Below are 14,024 nucleotides of genomic sequence, written 5' to 3' on the forward strand. Positions count from 1 at the left end.
TCAGATTAAAAAAATTTATTGAGTAATTTTTCCATTTTTGTTTCAAAACTATGAAAAAAGGGTACATGAACATCCAACAAATTTTTTCAATAAAAAAGGAAACAAGAGGATCCTAAACACATACCATCTCTTCCCTAGGCCATTACAACCAAGTAGTAGAGAAGTATATTCTAATCCCAACAGTTAGAGTCCCACCCAGAACTTCAAGAAAACAAAATTACTCAAAACCAGCTATATTCTCTGAATAGTTCAAGCCATCCACACCTAAAACTAAATTAAGTTTAAACTATTAACTAAGAAAAATTACTAACTAAATTAAAAGTCTTAGTACCTGAATAGCAGTGGGCATTAACATAGCTATTAGTTAACATAAGTAAACTCGACATCATTGAACCAAAATAAAAGTACTCAATAACACAACATATGAAACATGAAATGACTAAAAAGCACAATAAGAGCCAAAAAAATAGGAATGAGGAACTAGGCTTATTTAATGTTCTACCAATCTTCATTAAGGTACTTGATTTCTTCAATCCAATTCTTGATCTATATGATACTCTTTATTTGTTGCACTTCTCCTCCTTAGTTTGGCTCACCATTCTTAGTTTAGTCTATTGATCACCCTAAACACAACCATTCTCATCATTTCCCTCTACACCTTAAAAATGGTGGAAATAGCCACTTCCAGGTAAAGTTCAATGATGACCTTGTTGAACTTATCGTTTAACACTTTAATCTTCACAATAACTTATGAAAAAACTTTTTTTATTCCTTTTTGAAGCCTTCTACATGCCTCTGGATGATAGGAGGGGAAAATAACTTATTCCCCAACCTTAGTTTTACCACAAGACTTGACCTCTTAATCACCAAAAATCCCTAAGTCAACCACAACTTTTTTTTCTTGGGGAAACTAGGTTTTCTCATCAGTGTCCTATGCTTCAACTTTGAAATTTGCATCTTCAACATATTAAGCAAATGAAACTGGTAGCCATGTAGGTTATATACTTACCTTCAAGAGTAAAATACATGATTAACTAGTAACATATGGCAGCAACATTACTAGGAAGGGAGATCCTATAACACCCATTACAAGAACTATCTCTAATTGGTTCTTCCCTATCTTCAAAGAATTTACTCCTAAATTTAGTATAATCCAGTGCACAGTTTCTTTCAACTTGAAGACCAACACAATCTAGACCCATTGCTCCACCAATTAGCTCTGGCATTGACACCACAAATATGATACTCCCTAACTTCACCTAACCCTTCCTCCAAGAATTAGAAAACTTATTATAAAAGGTGAAGTTGTGGCCTTTCATCACCTAAATATAAGAATGCAATCCCTGCTTGACCAAATAACCATAGATTTCCTCATTTTACTCTAAATATTTTATATTTCTAGGTTCAACACATTTCAACAAACCACCCATGATGTTCTCATTCTTAAACAATTGGATAATTTTCTCAGGATCCAAATTAAGCTTGTGAACACCTTTGTCTACAACACAACTCATTATTGAAACTTTCCCTAAAAACTAAAGAAAATGGATGTTATTAAGGAGATTTTTGTGTAGAGAAGAGCTTTCCTTTTCCAAATAAGGGTGATGAAACATATAAATTTTAGGAATTGATTTTATAACTTATAAAAATATTTCCATAAATCTTTCTCTCAATCTCATCTCTGTACCATTTCACAAAGTAGTCCCTTTCCCTATGATTGATGTGACATGTGTAGTAAATCATGATGACTTGCAGCACAAAATGTCTCATTTGACTGGGTCACTTTCCAATATGACTCCATAAATGTATAAAAAAAAATATTATGAACCATCTTGGGAAATAAAAGAGGGATATTAACACCTCATTGATGTGAATAGTGTGAATAACACTCAAACACATCTCAATAGGATTGTTTCCTTTAATGATCATAGGGCCCAAACCCTGCTGACTTGGCTTCTTGGTGGTCCAGCTAAAAAATCTTGTACTCCTACCACATACCATTTTTTTAATCATTCAAAACTATTAGATTTAACTCTTGTGTCCCCTCCATCTTAGTCAATATCTTCCATTACTCAAGGTTTAGACCCCATGTAGCTAGGTAGTCCATAGTTTTGTTTCCTTTTGTAATGATGCACTTGATTAGCATACTATTGAATGATGAGAGCCTTATTTTTCAATGATTAATTAAAGGGGAAACAATCCATGGGCATTTGAATTTTTTATAAAGTAAGTCAATAATGAGCTTTGGATCTCCTTCCAACTCAACTTTGTTTACTTCTAAGTCTTGCAGATATTTACTACCAAACCACATTCCTATTACTTCAACATATTTGTTGAACCTAATTCCCAAAACCTTTTTAAAGCCAAGAATAGTATCACCTTTCTAGCCTCTAATAATTCCTCTAGTTGCAGTAACACTAGGCTTTCCTTTGAAACATCCATCCACATGACATTTCAACCATCCTTTCTTAGGTAGAATCTAGTAGCACGTTTTCCTTTACAAGATCTTCTACCAATTGACATCTATCAAACTTTGTTTGATATTCGACCTTTATTTTAGCCTTAGATCAAGAAGGTTGGGGAACATAAGGATTTTTGAGAAATGAGTGTAATTTATACTCTCCCTAGTGACTCTTTTAATGATATGGAAGATATAACTAGTTTCCATTTTTTTATCTCAAAAAATTATGTTTTTCCTTTCTTTCCAAATACACCAGCTCACCATCAGAAGTATTAATTCCCAAGCATTAGAAAAGATATGGTGAGAGAAAGGAGAGATCTTCCATTGTCTCATCAAATCCTTAATATTTTCACCAAATAGTTATGCAATCTTTCATACTGTGATCTAGGGGATGGCTTAAAACCATACAGAGAAAAATATTTTCAAGGAACACCATGTCAAGATGATAGACTCACCATTCTTTTAACAAAAGGCACATCTATTAGCTAACATGAGACCATATTTAGATAGATTGTCTAGTGTGAGGACTTTTCTATGAGACACAACCCAAAAAAAACAATTAATTTTTGATGGAATATTATGGGTCTAGAGACTCTTCTTGAAATTGTTTATAGCTAACATATCTTCAAGTGATGTGTAGGCCAAACTAACAGAGAAGAGACCATTCATTTTATATGTCCAAAACTATTTGGGCTCCTATTCTTAATTAAAGAGATTAGTATCAGGGAGAAAGTTCATTAGAAAGGTAACCACCTCCTTAGAGACATGCCTAATTCTTTTGGCCTCATGTTGAACATGCCATGGTCTGATAAGGTCCTTCAATATTGCATTACCATTCTTCCATTCTAATTAATTTTCCACTTTCTCCCCAACATTCACCTTTAGTAATTATATGAGATGAAGGTATTTTAGCTCCTTCTTGATATGAGCCTCATCCTTCTATATTTCTTCCCAAAATAGGATTTTCTACCATTTCCTATTTGGGTTCTACTACCTTTTCTAATCAAGATTTTGGTTTTCAGAATGTTCTTCCATAGAAAAAAGCTACCATTATGGTTATTCTTGCTTCGATATAAGCTAGAAGGAATGTAAGATATGTATTGAGCCCTTAAGGAAAAAATCACAATCATCGAGAAATTTATTATGAATGGTATTTTTAGTCAAAAAGATCAAAATGGAAAGTTGATTTTATAAAATCTGTTGACAACGATTACATAAATATGTAGGAGCAGAATGCAAGATGATCAATTTCTTTTATAGACAAAACTTAAGTTTCAGGTACAAAACATGTCACAAAGTTTGAAGATTGAAGTGGAAATAAATAAGACAACTTAAAGAAAGAATATTTCTTTGGGTTAAATAGATGTCCTTTTGATTTAAAGAAAAAATCATAATTATTGAGAAATTTATTATGAATGGTATTTTCAGTCAAAACTATCATAATTAAAATTTGATTTTATAAAGTCTAGTAACAAAAATTGTAGAAATGTGTAGGAGAAACATGTAATATGATGGATTTCTTCTATAGACCAAACATAAGTTTCAAGTAAAAAAGTGCGACAAAGATTGAAGATTGAAGTAAAAGAGCATAAGATATGTTAAAGAAATAATGCTTCCTGGCTATCCTAAACATAGTCGATCCATCAATCTTCACTTGCCATTATTCTTTAATTTTAATTGCAAGATTGTTCCATTCACATTATCTCAAATTTTAAAGGGAAGATTCTTTTGACCACCAACAGGTCAACTACAAAGGAAATGAGAAAAAAATTAGAGCCAATGATAACCTGTCAAATTTTACTAGGTAGCATCAGCTAGGTTATTGTCTACTACATAACAATCTGACTATAAATTTCCTTTGTTATATGGCCTTTTTCTCATCTTTCCAATTCCATGCTTACCTTCTCCTTCCTTTACAAAATCCACATTTATGTTCTTCGTCATATCACAATCTCTCAAATTGATGCCTATGTCTAATATTAAACACAAAAATGGGTTTCTCTATATCTAATACAAGATCACTTAGAAAAGTATTCATAAATAATTCTCTAGAATTGTATTTAGCACAAAAACTTATATGGATCACAAATTAACTTTAAATAATTAAAATCTCTTAAGGGATGCCAAAATTATTTCTAATCACAAGAAATGCCATATATAAAGTAAAAGATTAGCTGGAAAATATAAAAATAAGTGTTTTCTGGATTAAATCATTCAAAGTTTTAATCATTCTTAAGGTGAAAATAAATATGTCCTCTTCCTAATATTCCATGAGCTTCTTGTTAATAAATAGAGTATACAATATATTCTAGGTTAAACTTCAATCAAATTCAATTCTTCCTATGATTTCATTCTACTCTTTTTTACACATTAAAAAAATCCATAGACCTTATTGGTAGGGCATAAATTGTTAATTCCAAATAACCACCACTGTATTGGAATTCCTTAGAGTAACTAGTTGTGGGTGGGGGCAGGAGGGCGACGCTGTGAATTAGTTATCCAAGGTCTAGATGTACAATTAAAACTTTTCATAGTTTAGTCAACCCATATCGATAAAACATTTTCATCATGCATGCATCCATTAGATCATACAACTGCTTAAACTTGTAGGTTACTATCAAATCAACTTTGTAGAAATGTAAACATGAAACATAGTAGATTCAAAAACACATTTGACAAAATGATTTAATGTAGAAACCCAATTTGGGAAAAACCATTAGTAACATGATACTCATTCTCACTCTTCTGAAGTGATGCCCTTTGAAAGGCCAACAATGGTAAAGGTTACAATGCACATGTGCAATGTGACCTAGTAAAAGTATTTCAATCACCCTATTAGGAGTGAGTCTTGTTAGGGGACTTTAGATCATTCTCTCGAAATGTCACCCAGTTAAAGGATTTACAAATGATTGTTAGGTCAACCTTAATCTAAAGGATTTACCCTAGACTAGTACAATGATTAGAAAGTAACATTAAGGCTTGATCTAATAACAACTTACAACACACTTGTAGATTACAGATCTCTGTTTCAGTCCTCCATTCTACTTCACTTTTACACACTTTAGCTCACATAGTTTGTTAACCCTTCAAGCATTCATACCCTGAAGCCTTCTTTCTTTTCTTGTCAATGCAGTCTCTTCTCTCAGGTCACTAAATAAATAAATACCCTAGACTCCTTGTCTTCCTTAGGTTTTTGCACATGACATCCTTTTCTTCCAACCAACCATCTCTATAATTAAAGAATTAAGATTGTTTCCCATTCATCCTCCATTGTCAATTTTAGGTTTATGTTAGATTAGGTATGATTTAATGAATCTACCCATCATTTCATTTCATCCCCTTTCTAGAAACTTCTCCTTCAATTCTCTTTGAATTCACAACAAAACAATTTATCATGAAATCTATGCCACTAGTTCATCAATCTTGTCTTCCACATGGTTCAAAAAATTCAAGAAATCAAACTTTTTGACTTAGATTCATTGAATTATCAATCTTTCTCATAATGTTGACACTCGACATTAACTAATTTTTGATGCTTGACATATACTATGTTGCTCGGCATCCTCTATCAAATCACTCAGCATGAACTAAAGTTTATTGGTGCTTGACATCAACTAAAATTTACTTAGCTTACACCAAAATTGACTTTTCTTGGCTCCAACTGACTTTCTTCTTGGCTTACACTAACCTTTCTCAGCACCTACTAGGCAGAATGTTAAGCTTGGTAGAAATACTTTGTTTAACTTATTCTTCTCAATTTAATCATTGTAACCATCCTTTGCAACCTTAACTAGGTTATCAATCCACTATAATATCACTATCTTTACTAATCCTTGTACTCCTTTTCCATATCATAACTCAACCTTTCCTCTAGGTGCTATTGTTACCCAATTTAATCAAATCCTCTTCATTAATCAAAGAAATGATAATACTTAAATCATATAAGCGAATGTCTTAACAACAAGTAACAAGTTTGACATTAGTGACAAAAAAATGATTAAAATGCATTTATTATACTTGTATCAATCTATTTTCAATAGTCTCCCTCTTTGGCATTGATGGAAAACAAAACTTAGTCAGTATAACCAACAAAAGACCAAATAAATAAAAAACCCTTGTATTGAAATCTCTCCCTCTATTAGCAACTTTCATCATCTGAATAGGTTACAAAATTATGTTATGATCAACAGACAATCAATCAACTCATCCTTATGACTCCCTCTTGACTAGGTATTCATGTGATTAGCAGGTACACTTACTCCTTCTAAGTAGGTATTCCATGTTTCTTCCATCTATATCTTCTATCTAGATTCCTCCCTATTTATGTATTTCTCCCTTAGGTACACTATCTTTCTATTTGACAACAATGCTAAAGACTTGTCATTTTAATATGTAGATATGAACATTTTTTAGTTTCTCCTTTGGTCACCTAACCTATGATTGATTTGTAACTCCAACTCTTTGATTACTTTGAACAACTCCTAAAGTAAGATCCACTACATCAATGTGTACCATATGTCAATCAATTTGTTTAATGCAGGGCACTCCTCATACTTCTTAGATAGCCTTTGATAGGGGTATCAACCCTAGTTTACCTCCTAGATACTCATGAGCATCCTTAGGTAATGCCTTTATGAACACATCAACTATTTTCTCTTTTGTGTTAACATATTCCATCTTCACCTCTTTATCTTGAACTAGCTCTCTCAAGTAATGATACTTGATTTAAATGTGCTTAGTCTTTCTATGCATTAAAGGATTATTTGATATATTTATAACACTTGTATTATCACAATAAAATATCACAAGTTTAGTGATTTTCTCCTTCATAGCTTTGATTAGTTGTTTGATCCATACAATTTTTGTATAATTTACTATAGTAGAAACCTATTTGCGCCAAGGCCTGGACCCCTGGATTAATGCCCAAAATTAACATTTTCTTTTGGCTCCTCTTGCAAGACAAAATCCTTACCCTAAATAATTTAGCGAAGAAAGGCCAAATTATTCCCAAAAGATGTTTCCTCTGTAAGCATGACTCGGAAACAGTTAATCACATTTTCATTCACTGCCCCTTTTCCTCTAGAGTGTGGAGTCTTCTGACTTCCAATATGAACTTCTACTGGTGCCCGCCAGCTAGTATCTAGGAATTCTTCATACAGTGGAGTAGCAACAGCAAAGGCCTGAACTCCCAAATTTTGAGTTCTTGGATTATCCCACATTTGTGCTGGGGAATCTAGAAGGAGTACAACAAAAGGATATTCAGAGACAGAGAAGCTCCTGAGAGTATTGTAGCAGAGAAGATTGATGGTCTCATGAAAGAGAACTATTCCATAACTAGAGATTGAAACATAAAGGATGGAGGGAAAATTAAGGCTAGGGAAGAAGACAGGATCAAAAGAAGACAGCAGGCAACTTGGTCCTTCCCCCTTAAAAACTAGCATAAAGCCAATTTCAATGTGGCAGCTAAGGGGAACCCTAGTCCCATCAGATGCGGTGGAATCATAAGAAATAGCTTGGGAGGGGGAATTGCTACTATCTCATCCCCTATTGGTCACCAAACCAACCATTTGGCTGAAGCCAGTGCGACCAGACTCACTATTAAGTTGGCCTTGGACTCAGGGATCGAACAACTATGGCTTGAAGGAGACTACCTAAATATAATAAATTGTATTTTAGGAGTAACCAAACCATCATGGACCATTGAAAGCATAATTGAGGACCTAAAAATGGACTTGAGCAAATTTTAAAATTACCACGTCAGCCATGTCTACCGTGAAGCTAACGTGGTTGCTGATTGGTTTGCAAATGCAGTGGTCACATTCAATTCGATGATGACATGGGGAAACAATAATCATTTTTCGACGGCAGCTATGGAGCTCATCCGAAAGGAGAAAATTCAAGGTACCAACTCAAAATCTTTTTTATGATGATGAGACATGCTAAATCATGTTTTAAAAAAGGAATCATTTGGAGTTATGCAGAACCCCCACCATTTCATAATAATGTGTACGGATTACACGAGTAGAATAAAGCTAGAGTTAAACCCAATAACACGCACATTAAAGCTCTTGTCCTTAGAAATTTTTTCATCTCTGAGCTCTGCAAATCTATTAAGGGTTTAGGGTTAGAGAGGCATAATATCGTAATGGTGGGAGAAAGGATTAGAAGAGAGCCATGGGGAGAAATAGAGATTTGGAAAGGAAAAGGGAAGGTTTGGGAAAAACTCCAGAAGGGCGGCATAACCAGCTTCATGGAGAGGCTCCATGGCTTCAACGCGGGGGTTACCAAGATTATGGTTGAAACTTGGCACAATGAAAAGGTCAAAATTGATGGTGTCTCACACCAAATCATAGAGGGTCTCATTGCAGAGGTGACAGGTTTCTCCCAAGAAGGCATGAGCTTCTTCAAGGATAAGAAGATGTCTACCAATGTTGTCAACGCTTTCATCAAGAATGACAAGGAGAAAAGTAAAATGGTAAAGATTGACACCTACTATGACATTGAGTCCATCAAGAAGATCTGGGGGCATGTTTTGAGGATCATCATAGAGTATGTCACTTTGGAGCCCAAGTTTGATAGAGTCAGAACCCATCATTTTGTTCTACTTAATCATTTTAGACATAAAGTGAAAATCTCCTTTCCTTTCTATATTTATACTTCTATGACTAAGAATATAGATAGTTACAAGAAATTTCCTATTAAGAACCCCACCCTTCACAAAGGTCTTATGCTCCTCATTTTTGAGTTTCCAAGAACCCAGACAAGAGTCAAGTCCATTGGGGTTTCGGGTGGCTCCTCGAAGGACAACGCCAGCTCAGACTCAAGGGAAGTGCGTGTTGTGAATTTTGTCAAGTCTGAAACCCCAAAAGCCAATCCCTCTCTCCGCTCCCTAGCAGGAAGAGCCATAGGTGCCCTCCCCCTAACCCCCCTATCCCTCATCCTAAGGAGTCTAGTGATGAGTTGGATACAGAGTCGGAGGAGGCAGATTCAGTGATAGAGAAGGAAAGGGAGTTGGAAGATGACAAGGAGAAAGATAATGACAAGAAGGAGGTGACCCCCTTGGTAACCTAGGATAACCCAAGAAAAGAAAATTAGACTAGACCCCAACCAATGATCATCTCAGTGACCACGCTGATTTTCCCCCCAGCCCTACTGCGCCCTTCTCCCCCCTGGAGGTCCCCATTTTGCCCCCAGAAGAGATGATACAAATCATGGTTAAAAAGGGGGGGGGGAGGCCATGAGGAAAAATAAGAGAATAGCCTGGAGCAATTTCAATATGGGCATTATCAGAGAACCTGCTAAAATCTAGGTGTTGGGGGATCTCGACAGTAGCACCTACTATGACGAGCTCCTTGACCCAACTCTTCTGGTTCTCTCTGACAATGTTTGTGAAATGGGTTTCAACTTTCTCAACAATGTAAAGAATAGCATGATTGATAATTTTGGCTCCATTAAGTGGCTTTTTCAGGAAATTGAGACTGTGAAGGATAGGTCCAACCAGACCAACAACAGGGGTGATGTCAAGGATCTTGAGGCCAGAGGTAGTAAAGACCAGGTGGGCAGCCAGGAAAAAGACAGAAGCCAAGACCTCATAGACAATCAGGAGGACAAAATCACCCAGCTCGAGCAGAAGGTCCAAAGGCTAGATTCTATCCACCAGATTGTGACTAAACAGATTGTAGATACCCTCAATACCTTGAATGAAAACATTGTTAATCTGAGGGACTATCTAACTAATGTCGGTCTTGTGGGGAACGTGGAGCAGAGTACAGAGCATGGAACTAGCTGAGAAGATCCTTAGAAAGAGACTGGAATCTAGGAAAGTTAGGGGGACCAGATGCATTTCCTTCCCATGATCTAGGAGGAAGAGGCCAACCAAAAGGAAAGTGATGCTATAGAAATCCTGCATGCAATGGAAAAGAAGGGACACTAGTCTCCCCGCCAGGCTCTGTTCCTAGCCTTTGGTTCTCAAGCTTCGAGCCTTTTTGTTTCTGGCCTTTTGAGGCAGCTTTTTTTCTATCTTTTCTGCTTTAAGCTGTTTTTTGCTGTAAAAATTTGGGTTTTAGGATCCCTGTAAAACTTTTTTTCCTAATCAAAAACATATTTAGCTTCAACAATAGATTGAGAGATGCAATTTTGTTTCTTGCTAGTCCATGTAAGAAGCCCTTTTCCTAAGAAAAATGGTCCTCCACTAATGCTCTTTCTATCATCAATATTTCTATCCCAATCAGCATTAGTGTGGGCTCTCAATTCAAATTTCTCATTTTTCTTATAGTATAGGCCTTAGTCTTTTGTTCCTTTCAAATGATTTTCCCTGAGATTAGTGGAGAATCTTGCAACTATCCCAACAGAGAATGTAATATTATGTCTATTATGTACTACATATTGTAATTTCCTAATCATAGACATGTATAATATTTGAATTCAACTCAAATGAATCATCATTCTTTGATAGTTTATGTCATGTCACCATAGGTGTGCTTACTAGATTTGAATCCTTCAATCCAAATGTTTTCAATATCTCCTTAACATACTTTGACTGAGTGATGTATATACCATATTTCATCTGATGTACTTACAAATTCACAAAGAACTTGATCTCTCCAATCATAGACATCTCAAATTCTTTCTTCATTTCATTAGCAAAAGCCTTATATAAAGTATCTTGACCTCCAAATATGATATCATCAACAAAAAAATCATATAGTAAAATGCCTTTTCCTTTCTCTTTCTTCAAGTAGAAATTGTTGTTATCATTAATCCTCTCAAATCCAATCTTCACAAGATAATTATGAAGCCTTTCATACCATGCTCTTGGTGCTTACTTCAATCCATATTAAGCTTTGTGTAGTCTACATACCATGTTTATGTTGTCAACATCAACAAATCCTTCTGGTTGTTCTATATAAATCTCTTCATTTAATATACTATTCAGAAATGTAGACTTAACATCTATTTGATAAAATTCAAAACCTTTGTATGCATAGTAAGCAAGTAGAGTTCTTACTCCTTCTAGTCTTTCAACATGGGAAAATGTTTCTCCATAGTCTATCCCTTCTTCTTGTGCATATTCTTTACAAACTAATCTCACCTTGTTTCTTGTGACTTCACCATTTTCATCTAACTTGTTTTTGTATACTAACTTGGTACCATTCACATTTTAATCTTCTGTTCTAGGAACTAGAGTCCATGTCTTATTTTTCTCAATTTGTTCAACCTCTTCTTTCATGGCTTTACTATAGTCCACATCCTCTAAGGCATCTCTCACTATTTTAAGTTCTTACATACTTAGAAAACATGTATCATTTCTCAACTTGCTCCTTGTCATTGGCCTAGCATCCTTATCTTCAATGATTTGTGCATCAACATGATGTCTTTTGACATACTTAGACAATCATGGTTCTGCTCTAATTTCTTCATTTGGTCTCTCAACTTCTAAATCTCTATGTACATCTCTATCAGGTAGTTCAGCATATCTTTTATGTACACTAAAATTTGAATTAGAATTTTCCTCAACTTCATTTTGTAACTCGACACTTGAATGTAACTCAGTTCCTAAATGCAACTCAACATTCATAGTATGTGACTTGCTAGTCACTAAAATTTTCTATTGGTTTTCAACTTGATTTACATCATCTTCATTAGTAGACATACCTTCATAAAAGTACACAAATGATTTTTATTCTTTTGATTCCTTCATAGGTTCAACCTCATATACTTCTTTATATTTGTCAAATTTCACATTTGTACTTTCCACAACTTTATTAGTATTAGTATTTAAACACTTACAAGGTTTAATTCCTATGGAATAACCAAGGCATATACCTTCTTCACTTTTTCCATCTAATTTACCATTCCTAAAATCTTTGAGAATATGACACTTGCTTCCAAATACATTAAAATATTTTATGATGGGTGAGTATCTATACCATAGTTCAAAAGGTATTGAATGAATAAATTTCTTGACATGCACATGGTTCAAGGTATAGATAGCTGTACTTATAGCTTCTCTCCAGTATTTCAAAGAAATATTGTTCTCCATCATGAGTTTCATAGCATAGCCCATTACATACATGTTCCTCCCTTTAGCAATTCCATTTAGTTGAGGGTTCTTACGAGCAGATCTCTATCTTTGATTCCTCTGTCATTATAGAATATTTCAAACTCATTTGATGTAAATTCTCCTCCCTTGTCAGATCTCAAACATTTCAAAATTTTACCTATTTCCTTCTCAACTCTTTCTAAGTACTAGTTAAACATTTGGAAAGCATCATATTTCAGTTTCAAAAACATAACTATTATCATTCTAGAATAATCATCAACAAGTAGCTTAATATACTTATCTCCTTTGTAGATTTTCATTTCAATTGGTCCACACAAGTCAGTATGAAAAATCTCTAATATTCCTTTGGAGGTATGAGTCTTACTCTTAAAACTTGACTTTGTCATTTTCCCTAACTGGTATTGTTTGCAAATTATATTATAAAGTTTCTTCAACTTAGGAAAACCATTGACTCTTCTCATGTTACTGATACTAAGAAAGTTATTAAAATTAACGTGACATAACCTCTTGTGCCATAGACACACATCATCAAATTCTACAATTAAAAAAGTAGCATCCTCTATATCAAGGTAGAATAGATTACCTCTAGTTTGATCACCTTTTCCAATTAGTTTTCAATCAGTGTCATATATCTTAGCAATCTTATTTTAAAACTCAATCTTACAACCTAGATTATTCAGTTGTGACACACTCAATAAATTATAGTTGAGTCCTTAAACATAATAAGAATTGTCACATAAAATCCTTTCTATGAGTTTGATAGAACCTTTTCCTTTTATCAGACACGGTGCATCATTAACAAACCTTACAGTATTTTCATCATAATAATTTAAGGTAATGAACTTACTTTTATCTCTAGTCATGTGATGCAAACACCCCCTATCAATGATCTATCTATCATTCTTGTTCACACAAGACAGTAGTGTAGTTGCCTCATCCTCATTAGATTCATCCTTCATTGCAACATACACCAATTCTTCATCATCATCAGATCTATCTTTTGTTTCCTCTTTAGCAATGTAGCAAAACTTCTTGCCTTTATCTCTGTAATCTTTGTTGTCTTCATCTCTTCTACTTTTGTACTTGTCACCACCTATGTAATTCTTCTTCTCTCGACATCTAGAAGAAATATGACCAACCTCATTGTAATTGAAACAAATTATACATAACTTACCATTGAACTTTCCTTTACCTTTGTGAAATTTCTATGCTAGTAGTGCTTCAAGTTGATCTACATCTTCCTCAACTGTATCACTGTTACTAGACACATATTTTACCTTTTTCTCTTCTTTGTATTAGGTTCCTTCAATGATAGATTAGCTTTGAAAGTAGATTCAACACTGTAATGTTTGTAATTATCAAAATTAGATTTCTCAAAAGAAATGAGCCTACCTGCTAGACCTTCAAGAGTTAGATCATTCCTTGGCATACATCTCAATTCTTATATTGCAGAAACTCTAATAGCATAAATGGGAAACAATATTCTGAAAAATTTTCTTA

This window comes from Cupressus sempervirens, chromosome 9 (assembly GCF_028749045.1).
Source record: "Cupressus sempervirens isolate cs-2001-9-10 chromosome 9, ASM2874904v1, whole genome shotgun sequence".
In the NCBI taxonomy this organism is placed as follows: domain Eukaryota; kingdom Viridiplantae; phylum Streptophyta; class Pinopsida; order Cupressales; family Cupressaceae; genus Cupressus; species Cupressus sempervirens.